The sequence below is a fragment of the Mauremys mutica genome, chromosome 1 (genome assembly GCF_020497125.1).
Source record: "Mauremys mutica isolate MM-2020 ecotype Southern chromosome 1, ASM2049712v1, whole genome shotgun sequence".
In the NCBI taxonomy this organism is placed as follows: Eukaryota; Metazoa; Chordata; order Testudines; family Geoemydidae; genus Mauremys; species Mauremys mutica.
The window spans coordinates 235,260,641-235,274,885 of NC_059072.1; the positions used below are offsets into that span (position 1 = coordinate 235,260,641).

General features: G+C 42.5%; 1 long non-coding RNA gene across 1 annotated transcript; it reads left to right on the forward strand.

Moving 5' to 3' along the window:
* Positions 1–1,840: 1,840 nt before the first annotated feature.
* On the forward strand, positions 1,841–12,980 carry LOC123375416. Its single transcript, XR_006581439.1, has 3 exons — positions 1,841–2,085; positions 8,577–8,684; positions 12,925–12,980. It is a non-coding gene; the product is annotated as an uncharacterized LOC123375416 (long non-coding RNA).
* Positions 12,981–14,245: the final 1,265 nt, after the last annotated feature.

Consider the following 14,245-nt stretch of genomic DNA (forward strand, 5'->3'; position numbering starts at 1 on the left):
CCTTTCATATCTCTGTCTCCTTACCCTGCAGTATCTTGGTACCCTTTTCCTGTCTCATGTTGTAGGCCTGAGACCTGATCAACGTTTCCCCCTTCCCCTCCCCCATATTAAACCAGCCTCGGGCGAAACTCAAGGAGTTAACTACTAAAATTGAAAAAAGGGAATGTTCTGCTGCTGATAAAGCACCCCCACCTCAGGATTGTCCCTAACAAGAGTTATCACCACCAATGTAAAAATGCTGGGAAATTAGGGAGGATACAGAAAGAGATTCAACAAATGGTAAAATAAGCTCTGACCAGCGTTTTATGCTGACCATCTGGACAAAAAGAGAAGGTCACAACTAAGTTACAATTTGGGCATGAAAGATAATATGTAAAAAAACTTGGGCAGGAAGGAGGACACATAGGTGCCAGTGTGTAATTGGTTAAAAATTGTATTTAGGAATTTGGTATAATGTGATAGGTTTAGTAAATTTGAAGGAGCTAGCTAATTTTACCTATATAATGTAAATGAAAAACAATGCTATTTTGGAACTAATTCCGCACTGCAGTGAAACATCAAGCTGCTAGAACTCTGACCCCTCTGCATGACCGTGACATGCAGAGGCATTGTTGGGAACTCCCGATGAATGAATCCTGACTGGCCATCAGGTGAAATTTGTCTGTATGTTGGGAGAGGGGTGCATAAGAGATTTGCTTGGTATATGTATTCTGTGTGTGTTGCTAATAAATAGATGTTTAGAGCACAACTGTGTAAGGCTCTTTCACTGGGAAAAGTTTCCACAGACCTGTAGAGCCCTGAGTCCCAAGGGAAAGGGCAGGCACTTAAATTGACTCTATGTAGCGTATCACCTCTGAGAGTACACTTATTCCCTTGGCATGTTTTTAGTCCCTAATTATAAAAACACTGAATGCCATAAAACGCCTACTTAGTCATGTAATCTGCCTATGATTAGCTCTGAATTTTGTTTCCCTCTTCCATTGCATTGACTAGACCTCCTTCCCCATGACCTGAATGCACAATCCTTATTTCAAGCCACTGAGGTAGAAAGTAAACAAAGTGCTGTGAGATCCTAATACTTACCATTGTGGGAATCTCTTTCTAACATTTCGTTATTCAGATCTCACTATACTTCTCTTGTTTCTTCCCTTGAGCACACAGTAATTTCACTTTCAATTTTTTTCATTTTCAACACTGCCCTTCCATCTACTGCTTTATCCAGCTGGCTTCTACTCAACACTAGCATGTACTGTACCTTTCATTCAGTAATACACTGTAGGGATGAGGTATGGATTACTTCCATGGACTATGCTCTTTTCATGATGCTTGTATGACAAATATATTGAGGTCTGGTTAGAGCAACACTGAAACCTTTGTAGAAAATATTTTGGGGGCACTCTCAGTGGAAATACTTAAGTCAAGTTCTCACAATAAAATGCCCCCCATGGGGTCCCCTGGGTCAGCACCAGCGTTGTATGTTGCTAACGCTTTTATATGCATTGGAAAGTATCTTGGGAAGAGTTGAAGGTGTGAGTGTGGAGTGGAAGATTCCTTTGCAGGTTACAAGAGGCCAAAGGGGGAGGAAGAGAGAAAGGAATGGGTTAACTCGATGATCCAGCTGGGCCCAAAGATAAGGAACGAAACTGCAGTCCAAGGCCAGCTCACACAAACAAGCTCTCTGCTGCCAAACAGCCAGAAGCCTGTAGTTCAACCCCAGCCAGCCATGAGAAAGGAGAACTGAGCCAGACAGAACTGAAGGGGTTGCAAAACTAGTAAGATTAGGAAGGTCAGTGAGTGGAAAAACAACAGTCTCATGACCCTGAAACCAGTGTGTTTTGGGGAAACTAAGGGTGCCACAGAAGGCCGGTTCAGACTGGTACCAAGAGCATGGGGGATGAGGGTCCCTGGATGAAAATGCCCCTGGAAGAACTCAGGGCTTAAAACCCTCCCGAGAGCTGAAGCAAGTCGAAGATTTACAGCGGACTCTAGACGACCTGTGCGCAGGGCAGAACTCTCATCTACCCTTCCCCCCACACCTTCTTCTTACATTACACCCAGGCTTGGCCAGCCTTGGGTTGTGCATGAGTAAGTATGAAAGTGGGTTAGGGCTCAGGCACTAACGCTTTTTTCCTCCCTCTGAGTGATGTGGAGTTCGCCCAGCACTCACTGCTGTTATTTGGTTAATAAAGCTCTAAACTTAGGCACTCGGTGTGCTCCTTCATCTCCAGGACCAGCTTTATGAAGGGCGGGGCCCAATTTGAACACCCGGTGGTGGTCCGGGGCTTTGGCGGCACTTCAGCAGCACTTCGGCGGCGGGGGGTCCGCTCCGGGTATTCCACGGCACCAAAGGACCCCCCGCTGCTGAAATGCTGCCAAAGACCCAGAGTGGACCTCCCCCCGCCACCAGGTGAGTAAAAAAAAATAAAAAATTAAGACACCTAAGGTGTCGTGCCCTCTTAGGCGCAGGCGTGGTGCCCTCTTAGGCGCGGGGCCTGATTCCGGGGAATCGTGGGAATCAGCTTAAAGCTGGCCCTGTTCATCTCCTCCCCTAAAGATCGGGCAGCCTCAGCCTGATTACCTGAAGCCCCAGGCAGATTAGTAACATAAATCTGTCACAAAGTGATTCTCCCTATCTGATACCATACAGACATCTAAAGACAACAATAAAGGTTTCTGAAATGAAGTAGGTGAATTCCTTTTGGGCTATTATGAAGAACCAGATGAATCATCCTATTGTGTGACCAAGTGTACTACTGATATATGCAATTACATGGCTTGAATTACAGAACAATGCTACTGAACCAAGTATAGCACTGTATTAATACATTGAAGTGTCAAGATTTACATCCAGTTATGACTTTCCCTTTGTGTATAATCACAGACCCTTCTCAACCTTCTTCATCTCATTGTGGCTCTATCTGTCCTCCTTGAGCATCTTGTCCAAGAAGGAGTTTCTTCTCTGCTGATTCTTCTTTTTCATTTCTGGAACCGGCTGTAGAAATTTCTTTTGGACCTATCATCAGGTAATTGCCAAAAGGCTGAATTACTAAAAGGCTAGGATATCTCCTTGTTTGCTTGAGCCTAGATCTCACCAGCTCATTCTCTGATCATTCTGTCTGCTTTCATTGGCTCTCTCAGGTTCTGGCTACAACATAACTTATTAGTCATTGCTTCAAGACTGAAATCCTTCCTTCTGGATATAAAAAGAAGTTCTGTTTTGTCAATGGTGGTTACTTTGCTATCTCTGTTCCTAATTCAGCCCCTAACTTTGTTGCTTTTAAGACCAGAATGTTTGCCCCCCCACACACTTTTTTTTACCTGTTTATGCTTTTATTACATCTCCCTTGACAGTAATTTCACTTGTTGCAACTGCTACCTCCATTTCCAATATTCATCTTTCCTAGATTTTGAATGTCATATTTTAAGTATTTTATTTGGAGTCTTTCAGTTTCTCGGTGGTCTCTACCAGCAGATCCACACAGTAGCCTCCCTGACGTGTTTAATGCTTTTGGCTCAAGAATCAGTACTGCTGTGGCACTGACAGGTAAAAGTGATGAGAGGGACTGGCAGTAAGTTTAGTTGCTCCCAGAATGACTCAGTGATCTGGACGTATGTTTTAACGACTGAGACTCAATACTGTTCTCAGGAATATGATTACAAAAAACAACTATATTGATATAGTTATTCCTAGGTTAAGTGAAGGTGTTCCAACACATTAAAATATAACAAACCCATCCCTTTCTTTTGGAGCTCCCCTTCCAGCACTGAGGAGTGCCCTGTGACTGGCTCTCCATACATCCGACTCTGCATGTCCTGCACAGGGCCTGTGGGGGCTACTGCAAACCTGGGTTGATACTAACTGTCACAAAGCCTCCTGCTATCTGGAGGAAGAGGGATATGCAGATGTGTGTGGGGGGGGGAGGGATCTCTGTTTACTGCAAACAGATGTTTGTGCATGAAGGAGAGATGGATGTCTCTGCTGTTCCCATTTTCCAATAGCCCTTCCTAGGGAAATTGTATCTTCTGACTGATGGGCTCGTGTTGCCACCTGAACTGCTCTACTATATTGTGCTCCAGGGAAGAGGGGAGCAGTCAGTCCCTCGGTTTTCTCTGGTGTTACTCAGCTGGGGAGAACCCACTCTCCATATGTTGAGGAAGGCACTCCCCAATGATCTCCCAGTTGCAATGTTTGTGAGTGGAGCAGATTTTCTCTCTCGTGCAAGGGTCATGTTGGGGTGGTTGCAAAGTTGCTCTGAGGTGCCTGCTCAGGGGGGCAGTTGTTCCTTCCTCATCCTTCCATCAGGATTTCACTAGTGTTCCAAGTCCATTCAGCACTTGGGTCAGGGTTGGGTCACTGGGTCTCTCTCTCTTTTTTTAAAAGCTTTTCTCTTCAATTTGTTTTTCAGTAAGCCATTACCATGTTCCAGCACTAGATTCTGAAGTCTTCTTAGATTAGCTTTAACCCAAGGTGTATCTTTTGTTTTAGTTCCTAACACCCAAGCAATTCTATGAAATGTAAAGTAAAAGTTTGTCTTTGGAAGAGCAGATAAAATGTGCTTTAATGTCAGGCTATAGCCCAATGCAACATTTAGAGAGAGGGTTGCATCCTCAGGTCAGCTTGCATGCAACTTTCAAGTGCATTCTAAGCCATAACTACTTCCAGGTAAACGTTTTTATGGCTGTATCTAAATTACAGAGCCACCTGTGTCAAACTCATTTGATAATTTGAGACACTACAATTTACTGGTGTTTCCTATTCAACTCAGTGAGTAAGCAATGGAAAACATGGTGGCAAATGATCAGGTGTATATAAGTATGGAAGCTTTATTTGTCTTTTCCTTTAAATTTAGTTCATGTTAGAGGAGTAGCAAATTTAAAGCAAGTTAAAGCTATGATCTCTTCAAACCCTCGTAAGGAAGCGTGGATAGGAAAGTTGTGTTACCAATGGAGTTTACTTTAAGCATGTATGCATTGATTGTTTACTAACAAAAACATGAAAATATATTAACATTAAAAATGTGTGCAGGAATGATTTCATGCACCACTGAATAGTTTTAAACTAATTGTTAATAAAATAAAGACTAAAACTGGGTGAAATTCGTGTGGACACAGTTTTTGTCACGAACACAGTGTTGATGAATCTGCATTTGTTATTTCATGAATTTGTGATGTTTTCAACAAATTGTTTCAGACAAACAAAATTCCAGAAAAACTAAAACATTTTGTTTCACCATTTTAAGTGAAATATTTTTGCTTTTTTAATTCAAATGACTTTTTGTTTTGAAATTTCCTTCAGTATTATGAAAAACAATTTTTTAAAAAAAGATGAAATGCTCAAAACTGAAATGGAACATTTCATTTTGGTCAAGGGTGATCTAAAATTAATTGTTAGTACTTTTTGATTTGCTAAAAATTTTGAAAAAATTAACATTCAACTTGATCCAAAATGATTTCTTTAATCTAATTTTTTGAACTCACAGTGAACTAAAAAAATTCATTATTCACATGATTCTAGTAAACACTCCAAGTATATGAACAATAAAATAATTGTATACGTTAAAAGACTAAATTCTGATACTTTTGCTCATGTCAAATGGTAGCTTAGTCCATGAGTAATCCCATTGCCAACTGGATCACTCAAGGAATAACCTAGGGTCTGTCTGTACTGCAGTTGGAAGTGTGCTTTCCAGCACAGCTAGACCGACACACATTAGCTCTGCTTGAGCTATGTGCTAAAAATAGCAGTGTAGCTGGAGGTAGCATGGGTGGCAGTTAGTCCGAGCTGAGTGCAAACCTGTCCAAATTCCCTGGGTGCATCCTTCCCAACCCAAGCAACTGCTCATGCTACCTCTGGCTACATTGCAGTATTTTTGGCATGTTAGCTTGAGCAGAGCTATCACGTTTGTGCACCCTTTCTTGGAAGCGTGCGCCCAGCTGCATTACAGACATAGCTTACTGTGAGTAAGGGGTTTAGAATCTGACCCTAAATTCATAAGCATGAATGCAGTACTCATGTATGTGAGAAACCAATAGCTCTGGATGTAGTTGCTGAATATGCGGGCAATATACGAAACTTCACATATCTCCGTGAAGGCTCCTCAATCCTAACTGTCAGTACCGTACCTTTTGCTAGTCCAGACTGATTACTCTAGCACAAAGACTGCCAGCTATATTTGATAGTGTGGCACTTTCTGATGTGGATATGTCTCAATGATACTATTGACTTCATTTTTCTATCACTTTATTTTTGTTGATCTGGATATTACTTAGCAAACCTATAGAAAGGCAAAATATAATCTAGACCTAAATAAATAAATCTCAAACCAAAATGCCTAGGACCCATTTGCTGCTGCCCTACACTTTATGTGGTCACTTATCCCAGTGCAAAATGAGTGCAAAAAGGATGTAACATGCTATCAAATCAGAACAGTAGCCTTACACGCTCACTGTAAAAACTAGTGTAAATGACTACACAAAATGCAGTGCAATTCTGAATCAGACTGTTACATTCAGCTACTAAATACAGGTGAAAGGGTGAGATTTCATGGGCTCAGTAGCTAATCATATACAGCTTATACTCAACTGTTCACAATCTACAGTATCAGCTTGCTATCCTGGTGCCCAGCTGAGATCAGCAGGTTGATTAGGAGGAGTAAACTGAAGCTAAACCCAAGCAAGACAGAGGTTATGCTTGTAGACAGAGAAAAACCCTTCAAGGAGATTGCCCTCATGCTGCTCTCTTCTTCAGCTGAGTACATAAGTATACAAATCTTCAAGTCAATCTTCAGGTTACACATCTTTCTAGATTTCTAGACTGGGTCTGGTCTTACAAATAGCAGCCTCCATAAGAAACAATTTAGGAAGTGAAGACTTCATCCCCTTCTTCCTAGTAATGAGCTGATCTCAATCATGCACACCTCCAGTACCTCATGAAAATGTTATTGTAATTCAATTTACCTTGGGATTGAAAGAATTAGCCCTAAAAAAGCTACAAAGCAACAATATGAGTTACCAAGAGCAAGTAAACACTATGCTCTGCTCAGTCTGCTAGCTCACTATAGAACATTGAGTCAAATTTTAGGTTTTATTCCTTATTGAGGCTCTGAATGGACAGATTATTTTAGGTACCATCTAACCCTCCAGTACCTTAATAGCCCTGCTCCTTAGGAACTGTCTGTCACAAGAATGAAGCTAGCGTGCAGGAGACAGAGCTTTCGAGATGGCTGGTATGAGACTGTGAAATTCACTACTGCAGGAACTGAAATGACCACAAACAAACCTCGCCATTTTCCAAATGCAAAACTCACTTCTTTGACCTTATTTTACCACATGTGTCATAAACAGATAGTTAAGGGTTAAGGTCTCTTTTACCTGTAAAGGGTTAACAAGCTCAGTAACCTGATGGACACCTGACCAGAGGACCAATCAAGGGACTAGATAATTTCAAATCTCTGTGGAGGGAAGTCTTTGTTTGTGTTCTTTGTTTGGGGGGTGTTCTCTCTTTGGATCTAAGAGGGGCCAGACATATATCCAGGCTCTCCAAGTTTCCTGAAGTATTTTCTTCTATTCAGTATAGTGAGTATTAGTAAGGCGGATTAGTCTTATAATTAATTTCTGTATTTGCAAATGTGTGTTTGCTGGAGAAATATCTTTATGTCTGTTTGCTGTTATTTTGATTATTCTGAGAAAGGAGGGGGGGGAAGTCCCTCTTGGTTTATAAGTTAGACCCTGTAATATTTTTCATTCTGGTATTACAGAGATAGTGTACTTTCTTTCTTTCTTTTAATAAAATCTTTTCTTTTTAGAACCTGATTGATTTCTTCCCTTGTTTGGAATCTCAGGGGAAGAGGAAGGGGCGTGGGAAGGGAATCCCTCTTTGTTTGATTCAAGGAGTTTGAATCAAGGTGATCTCTCCCAATGGCTAAGAGAGGGGGAGGTGGGGGAATGGGCTATTTCCCTTTGTGTTAAGATCCAAGGAGTTTGGGTCTGTGTTCCCCAGGGAAAGTTTTGGGGGAACAGGGAGTGTGCTAGACACTGGAATTTCTAGCTGGTGGCAGCATAACCAGATCTAAACTAGGATTTAAGTTTAGAGGAGTCCATGCAGGTCCCCATCTGGTGGACGCTAAAGTTCAAAGTGGGGAATAAACCTATGACAACATGGCAGCACAACGCGTATCAATTTTACTTAAAACATTTCAAAATCCAAACATGTAACTTTTCCTCCTGGGAGTGAGAACCAGAGAGAAAACTTTAGTTGAAAGACAGTAGTGCTTTTGGTAACCTTTTCAAAAGTTCCTATGTGATTTAGAAGCCCAGATCCCAATGTCTTTCAGTAAGGTTTAGGCCCCTTTTGAAAAAGGGATTTGGGGTTCTAAATCAGTTAGGTGCTTTTGAAATTTTTTACCTTTTTGTCTTTTTTTTTCATTTATGTCTTCACTTGTGTGTGTGTTTGTATGTGTATATATATAATATTCTGTAAAAATGAGTGTCAGGGTGAGTAAATGGCCATTCTTGATTTTATTTTATATGTTTAGGAGCACAGAGTGATCAACTTTTCCTTTTATTCTGGATTGCAGGTTAAAGCTCTGCCCAGATAGATGCCTATATCACTGAGCTATGTGAGGGGCCAGCTGCGGCAGTGGAGACTTCCTGCAGAGGCTGCACCAGACCTAAGATATCTGGAGGTAGGTTTGCCTTTTCCCTGCTCCCCCCTCTACTCCTGGGTGTGAGAAGAGGGGAAGCATCTACTATTCCTTAGGGGAGTAACTCATCTCAATCCCACCCCTCCCCATGCACCCAAAACGAGAGAGGAATAGGCAGTGTGGTAGGAGCACTTGTGAGCTGCCCCCTTCATCTCTGAAACCAGGAGCAGTTTGTAAGTCCAGGGAGAAATAGTTCCCAGAATGGGAAAGAGTGGGAAAGAGGTGTAGGGAGAAGCACTGGTGACTCCACCCCCATTGGAATCTGGAGAAGCCTTAGGCCTGGTCTACACTGGGGGGGGGGGTCGAACTAAGGTACGCAACTTCAGCTATACGAATAGCGTAGCTGAAGGCGAACTACCTTAGTTCGAACTACTTACCCGTCCTCACGGCGCGGGATCGACGTACGTGGCTCCCCCGTCTACTCCGCCACCGCCGTTCACGGTGGTGGAGTTCCAGAGTCGACAGGAACGCGTTCGGAGTTCGATATATCGTGTCTAGATGAGACGCGATATATCGAACTCTGAGAAATCGATTGCTACCCGCCGATATGGCGGGTTGTGAAGACGTACCCTTAGGAATTGATATGGGGAACAACCCCACCCAAAAACAGATGTGTGTGTCTGAGGGAGAGGGACAGCACCAGGCAGAACACACTGCAATGACCCCAATAGCCCAGTTATTAAATGCAACCCTGCAGCAGCTCTACCAGGCTCCCCTCCTGCTAATCTTTGTATCAGTCTCAGATAGAGTAGAGGAGACACAGCCCGTGAGTCCCACCTATACCAACCCAGCACTCCACCTCTCCAGGCAGTGTGAATAACCTGCTATGGGAAAGGCCCTGGATGTCAAGGGCACACAAGAAAGAGAGAACTGTTACAGCAATTTGTACAGCTGATGCACACATTAGCTAGTATCAGCAAAGTATAACTATCTCCCCTTAAAAACCACTTTTTCCTGACTACCATGAGAGTTAACATCTAGGTCCTCTGCTTCCATCTCAACCTCACTGGTTAAGTGGCGCACAAACATATCCACCTTCTCCAGAGTAAAAATACATTATTTTGTTCTCTAATATGTAGCAAGGATAAGGGCTGTTTTAGACGGGATAAGGGAGAGACAAGAGAGAACATAGGGGGAAAATCAAATCAGTATCTTAGCTGTCTCTATACCAATGCAAGAAGTATGAGGAATAAGAAGAAAGAACTAGAAATGCTAGTTAATAAACACAACTATTACACAGTTGACATCACAGAGACTTGGTGGGATAATACACATGACTGGAATATTGGTATAGAAGGATACAGCTTGCTCAGAAAGGACAGGCAAGGAAAAAGGGAAGAGATGTTGCCTTATATATCAAAAATGTATACACTTGGGGCAGGTCTACACTAAGGGCGGGGGTCGAACTAGGATACGCAAGTTCAGCTACGTGAATAGAGTAGCTGAACTTGAAGTACCCTAGTTCGAACTACTCACCCGTCCAGACGCCGCGGGATCGAAGTCCACGGCTCCAAGGTCGACTCCGCCACCGCCGTTTGCAGTGGTGGAGTACCAGAGTCGACCGGAGCGCGCGGGGAGTTCGAACTATCGCGTCTAGATTAGACGCGATAGTTCGAACTCCGAGAAGTCGAACTCACCGCGTCGACCCGGCAGGTAAGTGTAGACTAGCCCTTGGACTGAGATTGAGATAGGAGACAGACTTGTTTAAAGTTTCTGGGTAAGGATAAAATGAGTCAAAAACAAGGGTGATGTCATGGTATGGGTCTACTGTAGACCACCTAACCAGGTAGAAGACGTGGATGAGGCTTTTTTTAAAACAACTAACAAAATCATCCAAAGTACAGGACTTGGTGGTGATGGGGGACTTCAACTATCCAGACATCTGTTGGGAACATAACAAAGCAGGGCACAGATTATCCAACAAGTTCTTGGACTGTACTGGAGATAATTTTTTTTATTTCAGAAAGTGGAGAAAGCTACTAGGGGAGAGGCTGTTCTAGATTCATTTTTGATAAATAGGGAGGAGCTGGTTGAGAATTTGGAAGTGGAAGGCAGCTTGGGTGAAAGTGATCATGAAAGTATTCATGATTCTAAGGAATGGTAGGAGGGAGTACAGCACAATAAAGATAATGGATTTCAACAACGGAGACTTTAGCAAACTCAGAGAGCTGGTAGGTAAGATCCCATGGGAAGCAAAGTGGAAAAACAGTTTTTCAAAGAGACATTATTAAGGGAACAAGAGCAAACTATCCAACTGCATAGGAAAGCTAGGAAGTATAGGAAGAGACCACCCTGACTTATCCAGGAGATCTTTAATGATCTGAAATAGAGTCCTACCAAAAAAATAAAAATAAAAACAAATAAAAAAATAGAAACTAGGTCAAATTACAAAGGATGAATATAAACAAATAACACAATATGTAGGGACAAAATTAAAAAGGCCAAGGCACAAAATGAGATTAAACTAGCTAAAGATATAAAGGATAACAAGAAAACATTCTACAAATGCATTAGAAGCAAAAGGAAAACGAAGGACCCGGGTTGGCCTGTTACTCAATGAGTGGGGAAAAACACTAACAGAAAATGTGGAAATGGCACAAGTGCTAAATGACTTTTTTGTTTCAAATTTCACCAAAATATTGAATGCCAGTGAAAATGAGGTAGGATCAGAGGCTAAAATATGGAAAGAACAAGTTAAAAATGATTTAGATATGTTAGATGTCTTCAAGTCACCAGGGCCTGATGAAATACTTCCTAAAATACTCAGGAGGCTGAGTGAGGAGATATCTGAGCCAATAGCTATTATCTTTGAAAAGTCATGGAAAATGGGAGAGATTCCAGAGGACTGGAAATGGGAAAATATAGTGCCAATCTATAAAAAGGGGAATAAGGACAACCCAGGGAATTACAACCAGTCAGCTTAATTTCAGTACCAGGAAAGATAATGGAACAAATAATTAAACAATCAGTTTGCAAACACCTATAAGATAATAAGGTGATAAGTAACAGCATGGATTTGTCAAGAACAAATCATGTCAAACCAACCGAATAGCTTTCTTTGACAGGTTAACAAGTCTTTTGGTTAGGGGGAAAGTGGTAGATGTGGTATATCTTGACTTTAGTAAGGCTTTTGATACTGTCTAGCATGACCTTCTCATAAACAAACATCAGACGTTATTCATGTAGCTGGAGTAGTGTAACTTAGGTCAATTTACCACAGAAGTGTAGACAAGGCCTGCATCTTTACTTTCCCATTTTCCAAGGAGATATGCAGCTGTTTCCCCATCCTTGATTAAAAGGATCATAAAATCATAGTTACTCACCCTTCTGAGTTCCACTCAGTATTTTGCAAATTGTTTCTAATCAACACAGCATGGCAAAAGTGGTAAGGAACTTATTAATAAAAGGTAAGTTTATTATTAGAGGGCAATAAATCTTCCATAATGATAAAACATTACAGAGTGAGATTCACAGGACTCAACTAGCTGGTGCAAGGAGTACATAGTATATATTTACATCATAAAGCCAATAGAAGTGGCCTGATTCTAAGAAGTACTCTGCTAACCCCATTGACTTCCAAGTGGGGTTGCAGAGTGCTTCACACCCCTGAAAATCAGCCACTTAGGGTCAGCAGCCAGGTTTGGAAATTTTGGCCATTGTTTCAGAAATTTACTCCCTTGTCAACTCTTCCCTGTGTATGTGGCATTTAGCGAGGCACTATCTTCAAATGGCTTTGTTTTGTTTGATCATCCTGACCCACTAACCCCTGATTGCACTAAAGGTGCTATAAAAAAATGAATTTGTTCTTCTAAAAGTGTGTTTGTTCATTTAAGATAGGGTTTCTCAAACAGGCGTCGCCGCTTGTGTAGAGAAAGCCCCTGGCGGGCCGGGCTGGTGTGTTTACCTGCCCCATCCGCAGGTCCAGCTGATCACGGCTCCCACTGGCCGCAGTTCACAACTCTGGGATAATGGGAGCTGCTGGAAGCACTGCGGGCTGAGGGACTTACTGGCCACCACTTCCAGCAGCTCCCATTGGCCCGGAGCAGCGATCCGCGGCCAGTGGGAGCCATGATTGGCCGGACCTGCGGACTGGGCAGGTAAACACACCGGCCCGGCCCGCCAGGGGCTTTCCCTACACAAGTGGTGACCCCTGTTTGAGAAACCCTGATTTAGGACCCAATTCTGCCACCCTTAATCTTGTTATGTAATTCTCCATCCCTAGATGATTTTGAACAGCGCTTCCTTAGCTCTCGTCCCCTAACGCCCCTACTCTACTTGCGCTATATTGATGACATCTTCATCATCTGGAACCATGGAAAAGAAGCCCTTGAGGAATTCCACCATGATTTCAATAATTTCCATCCCACCATCAACCTCAGCCTAGATCAATCCACAGAAGCAGTCCATTTCCTGGACACTACTGTGCTAATAAGCGATGGTCACATAAATACCACCCTATACCGGAAACCTACTGACCGCTATAATTACTTACATGCCTCCAGCTTCCATCCAGGACACACCAAATGATCCATTGTCTACAGCCAAGCTCTAAGATACAAGTGCATTTGCTCCAATCCCTCAGACAGAGACAAGCACCTACAAGATCTCTATCAATCATTCTTAAAACTACAATACCCACCTGCTGAAGTGAAAAAACAGATTGACAGAGCCAGACAAGTACCCAGAAGTCACCTCCTACAAGACAGGCCCAACAAAGAAAATAACAGAACACCACTAGCTGTCACCTTCAGCCCCCAACTAAAACCTCTCCAGCGCATCATCAAAGATCTACAACCTATCCTGAAAGATGATCCCTCACTCTCACAGATCTTGGGGGACAGACCTGTCCTCGCTTACAGATAACCCCCCAACCTGAAGCAAATACTCACCAGCAACCACACATCACTGAACAAAAACACTAACCCAGGAACCTATCCTTGCAACAAAGCCCGATGCCAACTCTGTCCACATATCTATTCATGTGACATCATCATAGGACCTAATCACATCAGCCACACCATCAGGGGCTCATTCACCTGCACATCTACCGATGTGATATATGCCATCGTGTGCCAGCAATGCCCCTCTGCCATGTACATTGGCCAAACCGGACAGTCTGTACGCAAAAGAATTAATGGACACAAGTCTGACATCAGGAATCATAACACTCAAAAACCAATAGGAGAACACTTTAACCTGTCTGGTCATTCAATGACAGACCTGTGGGTGGCAATTTTGCAACAGAAAAGCTTCAAAAACAGACTCCAACGAGAAACTGCTGAGCTGGAATTGATATGCAAACTAGATACAATCAACTTAGGTTTGAATGGGGACTGGGAATGGCTGATCCATTACAAACATTGAATCTATCTCTCCTTGTAAGTATTCTCACCTTCTTATCAAACTGTCTGTACAGGGCTATCTTGATTATCACTTTTAAAGTGTTTTTTCCTTACCTAATTGGCCTCTCAGAGTTGGTAAGACAACTCCCACCTTTTCACGCTCTCTGTATGTGTATATATATATCCTCGATATATGTTCCA